The 20,287-nt window shown below is 34.9% G+C and overlaps 1 protein-coding gene across 19 annotated transcripts in view; it reads right to left on the bottom strand.

Moving 5' to 3' along the window:
- Window positions 1-20,287, bottom strand: part of MAP2 (microtubule associated protein 2) — a 283,205-nt gene that overhangs the window by 256,970 nt on the left and 5,948 nt on the right. For 5 of the 19 annotated variants that reach the window (XM_067026764.1, XM_067026724.1, XM_067026739.1 and 2 more), the window contains exon 2: window positions 15,013-15,093. The exons of the other annotated variants lie outside the window; for them this stretch is intronic. The gene's annotated coding sequence lies outside the window, so the exon portion shown is untranslated. The remainder of the gene's footprint in view (window positions 1-15,012; window positions 15,094-20,287) is intronic. 19 annotated transcript variants of the gene reach the window in all.

Below are 20,287 nucleotides of genomic sequence, written 5' to 3'. Positions count from 1 at the left end.
TGTAGGTACTGATGTGTAAGATATGACCTTCATGTTCTTTACAGATATTCTGAGGGGTACGTATATAAACATACTTGAGCAAAGGCAAATATTAAAAAGGTTTAGATATTCAAAATATAGTTAAAATATAGTACAAAATATAGTTCAAAATATAGTAAAAATATGTGGGATGTACTGCAGTGTAGGAAGTAAATGTTAGAAATTCCATTTATAATTTTTTTCTTGAGAGAGAAATGAAATGTTACTAATATTTAATATGTAAGTTAACATTGACCCCTTCACTTGGTCTATATGTCAAATGCCACATGTTACCAAGACTACGTTACCTATCTAGCAGATAACTGCATGGTCCCTAATAAAGGGAGTGAGAGCAGTTTCCACTTGTTCAGTGCTCTTAGCTTATAAAATGTGTTAACAGTTTACATGTGCCCAGGTCAGTGGATGTGAGGTTTCTATTTAAACACTCTGATGCAAAATGGTTAAGTGAATTTAAAATGTCTCTATTCAGAAACAGAAAGTAGAAGATAATACTGGAATCAAAGTACATGAAAAAAAACAATAAAAACAGAACACCTCTAGGCTTTAATCTAAAATCTCTTCAGATAAAGACAATGAAAGCCTATACACAGCTGACAAGAAGTCAGACAAGGAAATCAGAAATCATCAAGATGGTTATTTATAATATAGATTTATATCCAAATTCATTAATAATGAAACTCACATTTTCCTTTGAGATGTTAATAAAGCCATTGTGATTTTCAAGAAAAAAGTCATTCCTTATTTCACACTTAATTCACTTTTTCATTTCTATTTTTATATTTATAATTATATAACAGTTCAATCTACAGAACTTTTTAAAATATAGTAAAATTAATATGCATTAGGTAGTATGTTCACTGCTGTTTTAGTAATAGGGTATGCTATCAAAATAGTTTGAGGTCACTGGTATAGACTATGAAGGTGGGAAGGCTTGATGGAGAAAGTGGGACATGAGATGAAAACATAGGGTTTGGTTATAGAGAGGAGAGGGAAAAGCTTCTCTGAACATCTGGTTTTCTTAATCTGTCCTTCTCAAAAGCATTTCTGTAGTTCTGGGATAAGGAGCACGATAGCTTGTTCCTTGCTAAACGTTTGCATCTGTTGGGCCTGAAACAGCTTTCCGACCCTATTGTTCCTTCCTTCATTTAAGACAATGTATTCTCTGCATTTACGATGATCCAGCCAACGTGCTAGGTGATATACCGGTAAATAAGACTCAAGGAATTTATAGTCTAAGAGTTAGATCTTCAGTTGCCTCTTCAGGCCAAGGTGCTGAACTTGGGTAGCTCCATTTCTAACCCCTAGAAATGCAGGCATTAAATCAAAGTGCACTGAATGGAAGTAGGTTCAAGATCTATCAGAGTTAGTTGTGGGACTCTAATAATGACATTATGAAGGCAGGCTTTAGGTACGGTGTCTTCATATCCCTCTAGTAAAGGAACCACAGCCATAAGCACCACTGGTACGCAGTGGCTACCACATTTTCCAGAAAAACCAGAGTAATGGGCCGAATGATGATCCCTCAGAAGATAAGTCCACACCATAATCACCAGAACCTGTGAATGTTACCTTATTTGGAAAAATAATCTTTGATGATGTAATTAAGTTAAAGATTGAGATGAAGAGATCATCCTATATTATCAGGATGGACCCTAAATCCAAGGGCAAGTGTCCTTATAAGAGACACACACACAGGGGAGATTTTAGAGACAGAAGAGAAGGCCATGTGATAACGGAGGCAGAGTGATGTTCCCACAAGCTACAGCTGAAGGAGGCAAGGAACGGAATCTCCCCTAGAACCTCTACATCTTAATTTCAGAATTCTGGCCTCCAGAACTGTGAGTGAATAAATTTCTATCATTTTAAGGCACCGAATTAATGGTAATTTGTTACAGCAGCCGCAAGAAATTAATACAACCAGTGAAGACTCTGGAGTCCAAGTATGTGGTCCAGGGATGTTATTCTAGTTATCCGTGGCATTATTAAGAATTCTAGTTTGGCAGGCATGCAAGAGAATGGCTTGCATCTCTCTGAGCTAGGGCATGGAATGTCTGAGTGATCAGGACATAACTGGCACTCTGTGTCTCATTTGGAAGCACTGATAGTACAGGTCTCTCAAATTTAGAGGGTCAGAAACAACCTGACATTGGCTTAAATAATCATCTGCTACATGACCCTTGGGAGTTAGCAAAATCACGACCGAGAGTATCAAAACAGACATGGCTGCCCTTTCCAACACCAAGTGTGTCCCTTGAGACTTTCTAGACTAAACGATATCGCTTCTTTCACTAGCCACTTGGATTTTTAGCAAAACTTTCTCCATATGAATGAGGAAGTTTTACTAAAGTGCAAGGGAAATTTCTGTAGCTTGGCATTATGTATCATGTTATATTTTAGTCCCAGCCAAGTGGAAAAGGTCCTCAAGGAGCCACAACAGGTAGTTTAAGGAGACATGGCTACCAAAACCTCAGTGGTTCAAGGTGTATTGGTGGGGTAGGATTTGGTAGTTCCATGAAGGTGGTCTCCTGTGTATGATCAAACTTGAAGGCTTGTGAGCCACTAAAAAGCCACATTTTTACCAAATAGAAGGTTCATGATCAATTGAGTGGAATATCACTTAGAGCTGAACACAAAGGGTGTCTTAGTCTAGACACTAGGAAGGCCACAGTCTCATGCCCATGTAGAACTCAGGTCTGGGAAAAGAAGCCAGGCAGCTACTTTGGTGTCTCACTGCATTCCTCCAGTTATTTAGCTAGATATTAGCTCCAGAAAGGGTAAGCAAGATGTAGGCAGTGGCAAACTGCAGCTCTGCCAGAAGAAAAGAATCGTTGGCCTTATAGGACCTATATAGTCTTAAACTACCTACAGCACCTAGATAGGTAAGATCCAGGAAAATATCTGCTTTCCAACTGACACTGTCAAAGCTTTGAAGTCTTGGAAAACGAATACAGCTTTCCATCCTTGAAGTTGGCATGGACTAATTAAATTTCCATAGGAGGCCAAAGATTTTAAATTCTGCAGAATTTACTTAAATGGAATAGTAGGATGGCATGAGGGAACAGGCTCTTTGACTCTCTCTGCTGTTAGTTTCACAAAGAAGGAAACAATTACCAGGATCTGAAAAAAACAAGGTGTGTTTATTCACACTTGGGCGGAGAGAGGACAGTTAGAACCTCCTCTCCCTCCCACTCATTTTAATCATGTAATTTTAGATGCTTTTGTTGTTACTATGAAATTGTTTTCCTTGGCTTGTTCATGTCCAGGTAATTCTAGGTTGACTATCAACACACAAAAAAAATTCCACCATTGTAAATTTAAAGTGTGTTTCATTTTTATTCATTAAATATCCAACATTTTCAAAATAATTTAATGTAGCAGCTTTTTTTTTTTTAAACTGAAATTGGTGATGGTGGCAGTGAGGGTAAATATATCCAAGCTATCCTTGGGATTTTTCTTTTTCAATAAGAAGGATAAAATATACACTGCAACATTAAAGCTAAGTAAGTCAAAGGAGGAAAAATATCCAAGGCAGACCCTTGGATGCAACTACAATCAATCTGTTGACTAAAGGTTGACATGAATCTAACGAAAACCAGGTATGGTCTGCCAGGACCACACTCAGCAGTTTACTAAAGTTTCCTTTACTTCTGTTTGTTAGTCAATAAATAGAACTGCGAGAAAGTATATGAAAAGTGACACTTTTCTAAAATAATTTCACTTTTTCTAAAAACGTGTCAAGCTTATAACCATAGTATGGCATTAAACTGAGCAATTGCAAACAATTACCAACCCCCCAAATCCAAACATTTTCTAGCATTTGGTTGTTTGGCATCTTGTGATGGAAAACTAATTTTTTTATGGCATTTTATAACAGGGAGGAAGCACTTACTTAGGTTATGACCATCAAAAAAAAATGTGGCTTTTTGTTCATTTAGTTTATGGTATGTTTCATGGTCTGTAGACAAAAAGAAAAGAACTGCTTTTTTTTTTTCTGGTTGAGTTTAAACCCACATATTATTAAAACATGCTGCTTAATGCCTCAATGCAAAATTGCTATTATGAGTAATTTTCTTGGAAGATGTGGGTGTCTGAATGGTTTGCCAATGCTTCTGATTATTATTCCCAAGTTCAGTCCTGTTGGTAGAACATGATTTTCTCCATCATATATTATAAGCCATCATTGTTAAGATGTCACATAAAAATGACATCTTACTCTCTCAGTGCAGACTATCTATGTGCCCAGCAGAATCTTATGTTCTGAGTGATTTTGTTTTTCCATAAGAAACAAGAGTACCAACTCTTCTCTTGCTCTGTCCATATTTTTGGCTAAATGTTTTAAATGTGTTGCAATTTCTCTGCAGAAAAACCAGTGCCACATAGCTTTAGGGTTTTAAGAAAACACAAACACTGAAACCACACTCTTGTCAATCTATTCTGAACAATGATTATGATGTAGGTTTTACTTCCATATATATTCACTATCTCCCTTGCCAAATCAGAAATGTACATTGTTCATCCCACAGTCAATTTGGTTGGGTTTTTTTTTTTTGAAGTGTAAGCATAAACCCCTCTCTAGAGAGCAAAAAGACAATAATGATATTAGTGTCCTTATTGCCCATTAGATATGCTAGAATAGGACAGTGCCTTATTAGTGATTTTTAAAATTTCTTAAAGAGGGAGCCATTTTTAAGTGGAGTTAACCAGATACTATGTGACTAGGTATCACTATCTGAATATTCTCATAGATCATAAATCCAAATCTGAATGATCCAGAAATATTATGCTTTAATTCCAAAGGCTTTAAAGCCATATAATTCTTAGAAATTTACTAATTATAGAGTCAGACAAAAGGTTGTATACAAACTAAAATGATGAACCATGTCTTCTTCAGAGTAATGCTGATAATCCATCCATCTTCACAGCTCCTTGATTTATGCTTTTTTAAATGTAACAACCAAATATTTTTGAAAGTGTGGCATTTTATAAAATTTTTTGAATTTTAAAACGCACTATTTAAAACTTGCTCCCAATTTAAAAATTTTAATGAAGAATCCAAGTGTTCTTCACATTTCTTCCAAGGATATTTCAATAGCAAACTAAGTCTCAATGATGGCTCTGTTTGAAAAATATTCATTATAATTAAATTCCAGGTTAAATAAATAACTTACATACCCCTGTAGAAGTTACTGTGATGGGATCTAAATTATACCATAATTTTCATTTTCCCTCTAACAAACTATTTTAAAGTAATTTTATTAAGCTGCAACCAAAAACTTACTAAAGATCTCGATTCAAATTATCAACCCAGTTCAAGTTCAAATTTTAGACAGATAGCTCTGCCTCCTCATACATAACACTGACTGGCTGGATTTAATTGGAATGTACATTTATACTTGACCTGAGAGTGCCACACAGATGTAATTCAAGTCTTTTAATTACAAGATATTAATTAGTATTCCAAATATGTTCACTATATATTATTTAGGCATAAATTATTAATTTTCTTATTCAGTGAGACTGAACATTATAATTAATCCTAGAGCAAAGACAAATATTGAATGCAAAAGTCATATAAATTTCATATTTTATCCCCCAAGAAAGACTTAAAGTTGGAGGCCCTAGTTTCCTTCACTGATTTGAAACAAATACCCTAAACTTCTGATCAGTTTACCGGTTTTAATGGTTAATCTTCTTGGTAAATCATTTATTGCCATTAAATTAAGTTAACCTAAGCAAAACAAGATAGATTTCAAGCATACTAGCTAGCATCCTTGTTGACATTATGAAATGCTAATATCATTGCCATTTAAGTTCTCCATCACAGCGAACTCTCACAAGAACCCACTGAGTAAGCAATTATCTAAGGTAAAGAAGCCTTTAGTTTACCCAGGGTTGGGTGTAAAAATGAAGTAACTGCTCTTTGAGAGTGGATGGAGAAGAGACTGGAAGCATAAGTCAAGAACCATGAGGAAATTACTTGGTATACTTAAGTATTTGACAAAAGTTTACTCCCAGGATGGAAACTCAATGTAGTAGACAAGCACCTATTTAATCAATCAGTAGCAAAAGGTGAACAGAACCATAAACCAGCACTGTTCAGTTCAACAAATAATTACTGAGTGTGTAGTGTGTGCCAGGCCCTCTGCTAGGTACTGGCTTTACAATAATATGATAGTTCCTTCCCTCAAGAAGCATAAATATCCAGTAGGAGAGAAATACAAAAGCTGACCTGGTTTTGAAAGATGAAAAGCAATTAGTCATAGGGAAAAAAATCTATAATGGGAAGGATAGAGCAAGTAATGCATGGGGAAAACGATAGTAGTTTGGTAGTTCTGAGGGAGGCCAAAAAGATAGGCAAGGAGTGGCTGAAAATAAGATGGAAGAGATAGCATGCTTATAGATTTGCATGGCTTTATTGGTCATGTTGAAAAGACACTGAAGGGAGGATTTTAAATGGAATAGTGATCTGGTTAGACATACAGTTTAGAAAAGATCACTTTGGTTCATCTAAAGACTGAATATAATGTGGAAAGATTGGAGGCAGGAAAATCAATAAGCTAACTGGAGAATCAATTCAGTAAGAGTAGAGTGGAAAAGAAGAAAAATGTGAAAGAAATTTATATTTTGGAAATACATTAGGAGTCTAGGATAACTTTTGGCTTCTGACTTGAAGTAGGTCCATTACCTAAAATAGGGACTGTAAAAGGAATGTAGGATGGACGTTGAAATAAGTTTCGTTACGAACATGATGAGTTTCAGGTGCCTACAGAACACCGAGTAGAGCCACTTGGCAGGCAGTGGAGTATATAGGTCTAACTCTCAGAAAGAAGTCCAAACTGGAGATACCGACTAGAGAGTTGTCAGAATACAGGTGACTGTAAAGCCTTGAAAACAGAAATCAACTAGTAAGAGTGATGGAGCTGGTAATTAAACATTCATTTGCTAATCAAACCCCTTACTATTTCAAGCATTAACTGAGACCTGGTCTTTAGCTGTTGATAAACTTTATGGTCATATGAAAGGCAAAAGTCATGGATGAATGTTTCATAAAAATGTGTATCAACCCCCACAGACCCCAAAATTTTACAGTTCTATTATTCCTTCACTTCCGTAGTTTGTGTAAAACCCAATTATAAATCAATACATTTATACTTTTCTTTCCTCATTGATATTTGATTTTTTCATTACAGAACCATGATGTCTGATTGACACCAAATACTAGGATTAGATCAGTTCAAATAAGCATATACCTATGAGTTATGTGTAGCCCTTTGGACTTTTTCTGAAGTACTTAAATTTGTATAAAAGTACAAATAAAAACTAATTTATTTGTGAAAATCCTTGCATTTGAAAGCTTTCATAGACTTTTGTTCTATGGTGAACATAAAAAATTTTGACCAAGCTCTTGCATAATCGTCCTATTTTGTTCCCATGTGGCACTGCCTATATTGTATTCAAAGACCACTGTTTTGATTCATAAAACCACATGAATTGAAATGTAACTCATGCCAGCACTACAGTTCAATTTACAATCCTGCCATGGTACTAATGCAGTAACTTCCTCAGTTCTGTGCACGGTTATCTTGTCATTTGGATTCAGTCCCAGCAGAATAGGCGAAGTACCGTTCCTCTATTAATTCAACTGCCCAGAGTATTAGACAATCTGTAGGTTGTGTCCACTTAGTTCCTTGTAAATCACTTCCCTCCTAGCCTTTCAATTCATTTGTGACTTGTGCATAGTAGAAAATCTCCCTGAACCCTTTTCTCACTGTGATTGCATTGGGCATTGTCTGAAAAGAATGGCTCTAATTATTCCCCTTTGATCATTTACATTTTAATTCTAGCTCCCAAACAGCTGGCCTCTGCTTTGAAAAATAGTACAGCAAATCCTTTGGGCACACTGCCCTCTCCTTCCCTTCTTTTCCAAAGCACCATGCCTTCCAAAGGACTTACATTTGAAGTGGAAGACATTCTCAGAGAATTTAATGGATATATGAAGATCATCTAGAGCTAACAAGAAATTTAAAGGATTTATGAGAAATGTTTTCTCCATAAGTCTGATGGATTGTTTTAAGACTTACTACACGAGAAATAAAACATGGCATCATACATATTAGTGAATAAAACATTTTTGCCTGTCTATTGCAAAATAATTTTTTTCAAAAGCAATTCTTTTCTTTTTAAAAGCCACACTTGCTATGAGAAGGGCAAATACCTGCCATGTGTGTAGTGTTGCATCCATCTTTTCCTAAAGCCTTGTCTTAGTCTCATCTTTCCAACAGCTCTGATTATTTGTATCACCCATTTTCGCACATAACCATATTATAACCTGGCTCTTATTTAAGTCTATCACATATATGTTTCCTCCCCTAAGTACTTTAACAGGTAAATTAGTGATGTGATGTGGTTAAGTGTTCACTTATACCCTGTTTAGTTATCCAAAGGATTTGAAAGCGCTGAATTCCTCTACTCCAGAACAAGCTCCTGGAGGGTACGGATGCAGTCTTGTGTTTTTCTTCCTTCTGCTAATATGGCTCATCACAGTCAGGGGCTCATAACAGATTCTTAATAAACATTTGCTGAATATAAAGTAGATGCTCACAATGGATACCTGTGTTCCTCTGAAAGACACATAATTCCAACCTTCCTTTGTGACATTCAGTTTTCCTTAATAAAAAAACTTATCTGTCAGCATTCTAATCACTGAAACCTTTACTGGACAAATAGCTATTTAACATGAGAAACTGATTTGTGCAAAAGTATGAAACTAATGCAATGTCCTTTCAATTAACCATAGAATGTGAAGCAGTCTTGGAGACAATTAGATTTATCCCCTCATTTTGTAGATTAGACAATTGAGGCCCAGAGAGTCAAATGACTTTCCCAAGGACTCAATAAGAGGGGAGAGTGCTAATGTTTAATATGTCTTAAAGAAAGGTAAAGATTGGGTGTTTTAGACATATGGAATTGCTTTGTTTTGTTTTTTTTCTTTTAAGAGAAAGAGACAGTGTTGATTCCTTCAAATCTTACCACCCCAAAAAAGAGTGATTATTTCCTTTTTGGTATAGCACTAAACAGGTTGTGTTAAACTTTTTGGGGTTCTAAACTAATTTCTCTAAAACCATTCATTGATTCAAAAATATTTATTGATCACTCCCTTAATCTACATAATTTTCGGGACAGTAGAGATATCTTGCACTGTGCAAGCAAGCAAATAAAAATTATATAGTGACTAAGGTCTCATATTCTCTACCTTAAAAATGAGATTATTGAAGTTCTCAAAGATATTTAAAAAGTGACCTACTCTATGAAAATGTACACAGCCTACATACAATGATCTAGATGGATAAATCTAAACACAATATAACAAATAGTGTTTAATTCATCATGATAAAATCACTGTGTATACTATAACATACAATAAAATAAATAAGGGTCTGTAAGATATTATTTTCATTTACATCTTCTTCCAAATAAATTCAGTGCATTGCCCATGTCTATTCATGTTGTTTATCCCAGTATCAACTAGTGGAATGACTTAACATTGATTTAAAATTTCATGGATGCTTAGTTTTATGCCCCTTAGTTCAAGAATGGCTGGTCCGACCCATAGGTGTTAGACATCTCTTATGTATGGTAAATCTGTCCACATTGCCTTTTTCATTGGAGTTACAATTGTGGCATGTAAAGCATTTTGTTCATTTTGTTACTTCCTGAGGGACAATACATCCTGGTCCTAAAAGATAGCCTTAATTTGACTTCCAGGTTCTTAGATCTAAAACAAACAAAACAAAACAAAACACAAAAAACTTGAGAGATGTTTGGCAACTATCCTCATTTTAAAGATAATGAAACGAGGGCCAATGAGGTTGTAGTTTGGTTTGGACTTACATTTTCGGGGGGTACTTCCTTTAGGAGTCCATGCAAAGGTAGTTGCCCTTTGTAAATCACACACACACACACCATCTTGTTCAAAGGATTGTAAGTATTAATAAATGTGGACTTTAGCAATCAGGAGTAGCTGTGGAACTAAGTAATTAAGTATGTGTAGTCTCATAAACGACAAATAAAACAGAGCATCAATGTGGACTCACAGAAATAACAAAGCAAAGCAAAGCTGGAGTTACACAAAGTATTGCCATATGCTTCCCCTCTCTGTTCTCTATTTTATCCTCTCTGTCCTCAGAAATGGAGAAGAAACTTTTATAGACCTTCGGTGATGAGTCATCATAATGTTTGTGTACAATTTCAAATGTTTAACTTTCCAATTTTATTAACTTAAGTGATGACAGAATAAAAGTCAGTAAATTATATTTAAGTATAAAATGAAATGAAATTTTTATTAGAGTTGCATAGATTTTTCCAATAGGGGGTCCATTTTTATTCTATTTTTAGGTTATATTATAACTAACTATATAACACAGTTATCCCAGATTTGAAGTACTGTTTGTATGTTAACTATATCTTGTGCTGTGGATACATGTACCCCTAGATTTTATGAAGATGGTATGTAATAGTAAATCTGACCACCAAAGAGCTGTGTCATTTTAAGGTTAGTTTTCACTCCATCTGGAGGACTCCAACCTGAGTTCAGAAATGGCCTGAATAAGTGCCACTCTGTCTAAGTCAACAGCACTTTTCTGAGCAGGAACATTTTTCACACATGGTTTGGCCTAAACCAGGGCTCCTTGGCTCACTGGTGGGAGCAGATTCTTCACATACATAACCTTCTCTACAGATCTAAGAACCTCTGAGGGGCATAATAATTTGGGGAAGGCAACTGCAGTTGTTCACTATCTTTTCCTCATTCTCTTTCCAGAAAAAGGATTCTGAATAAATTCAGTAGAATTATTCAAACAATAAACTATTGATGTATTTTATCACAAGATATAAAGTCACAGTTATTTCATTTGTTACAAAAATCTCCAGGGGTTGCTCTCATGTTTTTGATGTTTTGTGATGTGAAAAATAACCCCACATAATACAGAAACCTTAAGCAATTTTCACTTTGAAATAGTTATTTTAAAATAATAAAATAGATGTTCTAAAGGTTAAATATGCATACTCCATTTACATCCTTCTTTACAGACTGTCTCCATTTACATCTGATATATAAAATAAAATGTAATTTTTTTTTAGCATGAGAAATTCAAATTGAATTTGCTTTAGGAAAACATGATGCCATTTTTTCATTATGACTAATTTAATACTGTTTAACCTAACCCTCCTGCTAATGTTTGAGATACTTTGTATATTTCACTAACAATGAAATTAGAACAGGGTCACACCTATTATGATCCCTATAAATGTGTCTAGGCCATGATTTTTTTTTTTTTTTTTTGCGGTACGCAGGCCTCTCACTGTTGTGGCTTCTTCCGTTGCGGAGCACAGGCTCTGGACACACAGGCTCAGTGGCCATGGCTCACGGGCCCAGCCGCTCTGCGGCATGTGGGATCTTCCCGGACCGGGGCACGAACCCGTGTCCCCTGCATGGGCAGGCGGATTCTCAACCACTGCACCAGCAGGGAAGCCCCCATGATATTTTTTAAACCTGGCTCTAACTATATCCATGGCCCATCACTCACTGTTCTGTCTCTGTTCCAGACTAACTGAAATGCAACTTGTTATAATTTCTAATTCTCTGTGATGCTAAACCACGAAAACTATTACAGTGAAACAACCTAAACACAAGTGTACTAATAAAGTAGTACAAACCTCTAACTAATAACAGGGGCTTTCTAATTTATCTTTTTCTTATATGGTATTCTTCTCTCTCTTTTTCTTAACTTTTAAAGAAGAATATTGTCATTTCCCATGACACTTCCCTGATTATGTCTAAGAATCATTTTTAAGTCACATCTAATTGATAATATATTTTTCAGGTGAATGGTCACATGAAGAGCTCTCTTGACCACTATACCATTTCCAGTCAAACAAATACATTTCACTATTAATTGAACAGGACAGTCAAAATTAGACCAATTATTTAATTCCAATGTATTAAAAAGACCTATTATTAAAAATAAAAGGCAACAGTATCATTTCACATGATGAGTATTTAAAACAAAACAAAAAAAAGTCAAAACTCATTCCTTATACCATGAGTCCAAGATTTCACTTTGAAGTGAGAAATCTCATGTAGCATTCTGTAGAGAAAGAACAGTATTTAAATATCTGATTTCTAATCCCTAGAATATTTCTGTGTTCATGCATTCATTAAAGAGAGGATATATTCGGGTCTTAGTAGCTTCCTACCAGGACTACTGAGGTCCTGGGGGTTGAGAAATTGTTTGAAAAGCATTTGTGGTAAAACAAACACAGCAAAAGGTTTAGCAGCAACAATCCCATTTTTTTTTATAGTATGAGAGTAACAGGTTTAATAGTTGCTCTGCAATAGCATATTCACACAAAAGTCACAGTTTATTTTTGAGAAAATGATTTCAGTTGTGGAAACTGAATAACAAGAGCAATGCAATCTGTCCTAACTGAATAGCAAACATGATTGAAATGCCATGTCACCTTTCCTCCTGGAAAGGAAGAACTTCTCTGGTCAAAGACTTTAATTGTAAGTGGATCTCTGATGAAAATGTAGAATGTAGCTTTATTTATACCTTAGCTTGCTCTAAAAAGGATTTTAAAAAATTACAAATGGAAATCTAATAAAGTAAAGCATGAAATAGTTAGCATGTGAAATGTATACTTTAGGTTCTGCCCAGTTACTTGAAGTAGGACACAACTTTATTCTGAGGTTATTAGAGGCCAAGGAAAAAAATAGTAACACAATTAGTGTCCATATGATAAAACCAAGCCAGTGGTTTAAGACAAAGTCAAGTAGTTTTTAACACGCTCTGACTTGAAAGAAATCTAAAGATGCCATGGGTCTTCATAAAAGGAAATATATAACTATTGTCCTTACACAGTCTTTATGTATTTGTGACCTCTTTAAAGTATGGTTATTATAATTTTAAAGACATTGTCTAGATTCATGTTCAACCAAGACAGTATATGTCAGGCGGTGCCAAACTACAATCCACTGGTCAATGGACCTGTCATGTTTTTATAAATAAAGCTTTATTGGAACACTGCAATACCCATTTGTTTATATACTGTTTATGGCTGCTTTCTTGCTACAACAGCAGAGCTAAGCAATTTCAACAGAGACTATATATGGCCCATGAAGTCTAAAAATTTTTCTGTCTGACCCATTACAGAATAGCTTGCCAACCCTGACATTTGATATTATTTACAAAAACATTTTTAGAATGCAACTATTTAAAATCAGAAATAAATATTTAACAAAAATGTTTGTAATCCTTTGCAAGAAAATCTGTTTACTTAATTTTATACACTCATACCATTGATTTTCAATAATTGTTTACTAAAGTAATTTGTGTAGTCACATAGTTCATTTCCAATATGGCCTAGAAATCAGAGGAGTTGAATTGAAATTTGTCCTTATTTCTTTGCTTTGTTTTCCAAGGCCAGTGTCCTTTTAAAAATACATATTTTGCATGCACATGACATAACCCCAATAGGAGAGCATATTACTCACTGACTACAGTTCTACATGGCTTCTAACTCTTTGGGGCTATTTCAAGCCTGTATTTCTGAACTTTTTGACACTCCTCACCCCATCTTTATCAGTGTCACCACCTCCATTCTTTGGTATTGATATTTATTTTCTTAGCTGTTTGTGAAAATGTCTGCAACCATAGCTCCCAAACAAGTCCCTTAGTCTCTGCCTCTAAATAGATTGGTGTCTCTATGCCACATCATATGTAGAAATTCTAGACCTGCCACTACATCCTCTCAAATTTTTCTTGCTAACCTTAAAACATCACACACCTCACCCTCCTCCCCAAGTCAAAATCCTTCACTGACTCCAATGGCCTTATGATAAAACCAAAACCCCAAGTAAGCCCAGTATTTAAGGACCACTACAAATCCAAGACCACCTACCCATCTAACTCCTCTCCAAAAGGAATCCCCCACTGCCGGCAATATGGTTTACCTTGCTCTTTGTCACCTCAGTGTCTTTGCTTTTGCTATTATCCTACCTGGGTGCTCTCCAAACCAAGCCACTTATGCAGCCCCACTCCACATCCTGCTTCCCACATGACGTCTTTAGCTTCTGCGCATGGTGATATACTTCCCTCCTCTAAATTTGTATAGCACTTACAAGACATGCTATTTTTTACCATTTACCTTATTGCGCATTATATTCTTTATAATATTAGTTTTATGTCTTGTGTCTCTAGTGAGTGGCAACTAGAGGAGAACAACATGCTGAATATTTTACATTCCATAGCATAAGCATGGTTGTACATATAGAAGAAACTCAATCACTTTCTTGTTTTTCTTAAAGCCTTTCATCAGTTCCTTGAAATAACAGTTTATATTTGATATTTAGTGATATCTCAATGTTAAAAGGCCTACATTTAAATAAAATTCCAAGAACACTATTTAGAGTTTAATATATATTTGAATTATTGGTTGGTTTGTTATTCATATATTTAATATTTAACTTGAGTAATTGCAAGTCTGGGAGATAGATATATCATCCTACCTAACTGTTCCACATTGAAGCAATTTACATCATATAATTAATTAATCCTAAAAACAAAACAAAGTGGAAGTCAAGAAAAGAAACTTGAAGAAAAATCAACAGTAATTCAATTCTTCATTATAAAATAAAAATACTACTTTCTCCTAAATTATGTGATATTTTGAAAATGCCCTATAAATAATACTACATGAAAGAATAAAAAAAATTAATAGTTTTGTTTTCTATTGAGGAAATGCCTAGGAAAAAAGTAAACAGCCTTGAATTATGCCAAAAGTACAATCAACCAAAAGTCTGGCAAACTGTGTTTAATGCTAAGTTCAGTAGAGCATTATACTAGGTCTACAAATATTTGAAAAGTACATTTAAGTATTTTAGCATAAGCAATATACATGAAGAGGTAAACTAACCATTCATCTCAAAGGTGATTCAAGATCATCATGAAATTGGATCAGCTCACTTACTGAATTTCAGGACATTTAGGCCATTACCTGTAAGAAGCAAAATATGTGTAACTCCATTATTTAATTCATTTATAAATTTCAGTACCATATTGGTTGTTGCTTGGCACGTGGCCTTGTTTATAACTAAAGCTGCTGTGGGGAAATAGCCAAAGAACACATTCATATTGACACTGGAGTGATTTTTGTGACTACTTTCCTCAAACATGGATTTATAATTTTCTGTTTAGATTTTTTTAAAAACTTAGTTTCAGGTACAAAAAAGCTGCAGGGGTTAAAATAACTTATATATGTAATTCTCCAATATCTCAAGAAAATGACACAATTTGGGTTACCCATGTTTAGAGCATTTTATATCAACAAAAATCTAATCTTATCTCTATCATTGATTTCTAATTTTCTAAATGATTTCTCTCTTGTGACTTAACGCATTAGATGTTAACAAATATATCTACAGAGATTTGGAAGACATAATTAATTTTTGAAAGCTCTTATGAGATTCTCAAAAAAAATTCTGCTTCTACTACCTTAAAAATTAGAACACACTGCCAATTAAATAAAAGTCAACCCCCTTATCATGGTCAAGAGAACTTATGTGGCCTGATATCTGCTTTCTGCCCTGATTTACAGTCCCATCACCCTCTACCACGTTCATCAGACTCCAGGACCACTGGCTTTGTATTTGTTTCTCAAATATTCCAGGCTTCTTCCTGCTTTAAGGCTATTGTTTTTTCTGTTCCCTCTGCTTGAAAACTTTTCCCCCAGATATTCATATGCCTGGCTACTTCTCATTACTCATGTCTCCAAAAACAGCCTATGCCATCCCAGACAAGCTCTATTATGTGTTCTTGTTTTCTATTTCTTGTAGCATTTTTTTCATGTCTGAAATTTGGTTTACATGTTAATTTCTGTCTTCCACTACTAGAATATTATCTCCATGAGGGCAGGAATTTGTGTGGTTTCTCCCAATATCCTATATATTCAAAAAAGTTCCTGCTGTATATTAGGGATCTAATAACCATTTGGTAAATAAATAAATGATTTATGGACCATGATATCAGAAGTACTTAGGGCACACCAGCGTGATATTTAAGTGGAAGAAAAACAAAGAGTATCTATTCGCCTTGTAGTGTTTACGTTTAAAATGTTAAAATTTTGTGACCGTGAATTTTTGTCTTTTAAAAATTTTCTCCTATTTAAAAATTTAAAACTCTGCAAGACCAAAACTATGTTTCTTTGTTTTTTTAACTTTTTGTTTCATCCAAAAGAATACCTGTGCAACATTTTTTTACATTTCAGAGAATTTGGCAGTTTAAGAAAGATAATGATAAGGGTATCATTTTTCAAGTATGGAGATTAATAATATGCCTGTTACACATACTAACTTTTCATGAGCAAGTATACAAATATGTATTGTCTGTAAAATACCATGTATATATTATTCATAATCCAAAATTAAAATTAAAAAATAAATTATTCCCAAGAACATCATTTACTAAAAAATATTATTTTTAACATCTTTACTAGGGTATAATTGCTTTACAATGGTGTATTAGTTTCTGCTCTATAACAAAGTGAATCAGCTATACATATACATATATCCCCATATCTCCTCCCTCTTGCGTCTCCCTTCCACCCTCCCTATCCCACCCCTCTAGGTGGTCACAAAGCACCAAGCTGATCTCCCTGTGCTAGGCAGCTGCTTCCCACTAGCTATCTGTTTTACATTTGGTAGTGTATATATGCTCACGCCACTCTCTCACTTCGTCCGAGCTTACCCTTCCCCCTCCCTGTCCTCAAGTCCATTCTCTACATCTGCGTCTTTATTCCTGTCCTGCCCCTAGGTTCTTCAGAACCTTTTTTTTTTTAGATTCCATATATATGTGTTAGAATATGTCATTTACATTTCTCTTTCTGACTTACTTCACTCTGTATGACAGACTCTAGGTCCATCCACCTCACTACAAGCAACTCAATTTTTACCCTTTATGGATCATTTAGATTTTCAGACTATCAAATTCAATAAACCACATCTAAGAAGAAAAGCATAAAATATCTTATTTTAAAAGATTTGCCTTCATAGGTATACATTCGTGATGTGCAATGAAGATGTTTTTTCCCTATATTTATGGCTCAAAATAAAGATACTTCAGGAGGAGCCAATATGTATAGCCCATCCTTTCTCCAATGTTCGTGGAAAATATTTTAAAACTCAGTGATAAAACGGTAACTCCAATTCTGATTAATGACTAAATACATACATTTAGAGAATTAGGACATACTATATGACATTCTTTAACAGAAGGATGACATTAGAATTCCTTCACTCCCTAGATAGTGGTATAAAGTTTCAGTTTTCAGTGACTAGGAGTACACCTCTCTTTAAATATTTAAGCATGCTTTCTGCTTAATTTCTTTCCTCCAAGATGCTCTTCATGCCTTTCATATATTTGTCAGCTTAAGACTCTATAATGCCTAAGCAGTGTGGGTACGGGTGAAGCTCTACTGAACACAGTAACCATGGAAACAACTAATTCTTATTTAATTTGCTGTCTCCTTGGATGAAGCAAAGAAACAAGAAGACTGGAACACTGAAGGCAGAGAAACAGGAAGACATGCAAGAGTAGAAAAGTTAAGAGGGAAACAGACACAGAGGCCACAGCCTTTCTAGCTCACTTCCTTTTAGCTAAAAATGTTAAAGTTGCAGAGACGCAAGAGGAAAGCTATTTTTGAGAAAATTTCATAGTGTTATAGGTCATAGAAAAGCTTCAACCTGGCTATTTTTGTTGGATTCCCCTTGAACACAGAGCCAAGTTTTAACACAAACTCAATCAATCTGGAGGCATCAGTATGGATAGTTCAAATTCAGAGGAAAGCTCCTTGGCTTTTTAAGTACCTTGAGTCTGGGCACACATCCCCAGAGAGTTTAAACTTCTGTCCTAAGAGATCCAAACCACAAGAATGAACCTGGAGCAGCAGCCTTGTCAGTGTTTCCTGGACCAGGTTTAGTCTCACCACGTTCAGCACTGGAGCTGGCATGGAGCTGGTTGGAATGGCCTGAGTCCCTCCCTCTTTTACATTCATGTGAAAGTCACAGTTGAGTCACAAAGTGGGGCAGGTATGACTGCCAGAGCACCCCACCCTTAGGTCAGAGAACAAAAATATAACCAGAATTAGAAGCAGAGAGTCCGAGTGAGATGGTTCTTTACTGGCCTCCCCTCACCAGGCTGAGTTTGACCTGAATAACTAAATCTTAGGCCTGGCTCCACTACTCAGAACCTCAGGAAAGTCACTTAACCATTCCCTGTCCCAGTTTACTTATATGTACATCAGAGGTTCACACCATTTGCTCCTAACAGCCCCTCTTCCTCTCCAAACATCTAAGTCATATATAATTAGCAAGTCTTAAGAACTGATGTCTCTTCTGTCATAGGGCAGAGGCACAGAAGAATAGATTTTGTTTCCAGATTTATAAGCACACATTCCTTCTAAGCCACCAATTATTAGGGTTACAAAAAGCTACTGTTACACGGACTATAAATATATTAGGAAGGAAAAGGAAAATATTTCATTAATAAGTTTTCTCATTTCAATATCAGTTTTTTTATGGAAAACTTTGGATTCTTATCACAAAACTTGATGGTCTTTGGGAAGAGGCTGAAGTAGGGCAGTGAGACTGTCCAAGATTGTACCAAGTTGTCATAATTTACAATTTTTGACATGGACCACCCTCACTTAATGTGGTATTTTTCAAAATAAAACAAAAAACCCCCAAATCATGGAACTAGTGATTGGTCTGAAACTGATAAGAACTTAAAAAAAAAACCCACAAAAACCTCAATTTCACCAAAGACCACTTAATGGTCTATAATAATTTTCATCATGTAATCTATGAATGAGGCAAGCTTTAGTTTGAGGCACAATGGCCAAACCCATTAAAATAAACCCTAGATCATACTCACTTGGTTGGTTTATAAGAGATTCAGCTTCCAATAGGATTCTCAGTGCTTTCTTAATGCTTTCTTAGCAGCAAAATTTCTAAAGTTCCATCAATCCTGGCTTCTGCTGTTTAAATGAAGATAAACTGCATTTTCCATGCAATAGCAGTGCCACCTGCACTTCTTAAAAGATAAATTTAAGGGACCAGTATTTCAATTCAGGACATTTGATCAACATGGAGATGCTTTGATTTTGAGCACAAGATTTAGCTGTATCATTTGATTTTAATAATGGGCAGTAAAATTTGGACTATATCTCTCCAAACAGAAAAATATAGTAATTGTTTGAAATTCATCTGATTTGATTTCGTTAATGAATAATTATGTCATTGTTTTTCCTATAAAATTATATTTAATACCAAATATTCTCATATGGAACATCAAAGTATAATTTTAAATTTTCTATAAATCAACTGATTATATAACAATTTATATCAACTATAGAAAATGGCACAAACATAAAGCTAACTCTGTGATTATTATACACACACACACACACACACACACACACACACACACACACCCCACACACAAATACCACCATGCTAGCCCTTTGTGAAACACAGGTAGACACATTTGGTGGACTAAAAATTTGTTATAGGTGTTATGACTCCATATTCTTGTCCACTGAGCAAAGAAATTGTATGCTACAGATTGCAGATTTTTGTTTGAACAATATAAGTATGTGTAGTAAATTACAGAATCAGATCTTTTCCTAGCTATATTAGATGACATTAACATAAAAAGAATGCATAACTGAATCCTAAAAACTTTTTTTTTGCTTGTTTGTTTTCAAAGTGGGCCAAAGGAATGTGGTCTCATAAACACCAGAAAAACAGGCAGCATATTGTTTAAAATACTGTTCTGCTCAAAAATGTATACTCTAAAGGAAAGACTAAATTACAATTTTGAGAGGCACAATATCCAAATAAAATAATACAGTTTCAAAGCTGAGCATTATTTAATTGTGCTGCTTTCTAGCCAATAAAATTAGAAAACATTTTCTCATACCAACTTATTATATAATTTCACTGCTGTCCATTAACAACATAATACAGTATGTTGCAATTGTTATAATACAAAATGGCCAACTATAAATCCATTAATACCTAAAGTAATGTGGTATAAAGGGTTCATATTGGCATGATTATTCTATCTCAAACTAAAAGAGCTTGTTTGTATATTTACTTATAAGTTAGCTTTAAATATAAGAGAGCTATATATTT

The sequence above is a fragment of the Kogia breviceps genome, chromosome 2 (assembly GCF_026419965.1).
Source record: "Kogia breviceps isolate mKogBre1 chromosome 2, mKogBre1 haplotype 1, whole genome shotgun sequence".
Lineage (NCBI taxonomy): Eukaryota > Metazoa > Chordata > Mammalia > Artiodactyla > Physeteridae > Kogia > Kogia breviceps.
This window is presented reverse-complemented; position numbering and strand designations above follow the sequence as displayed.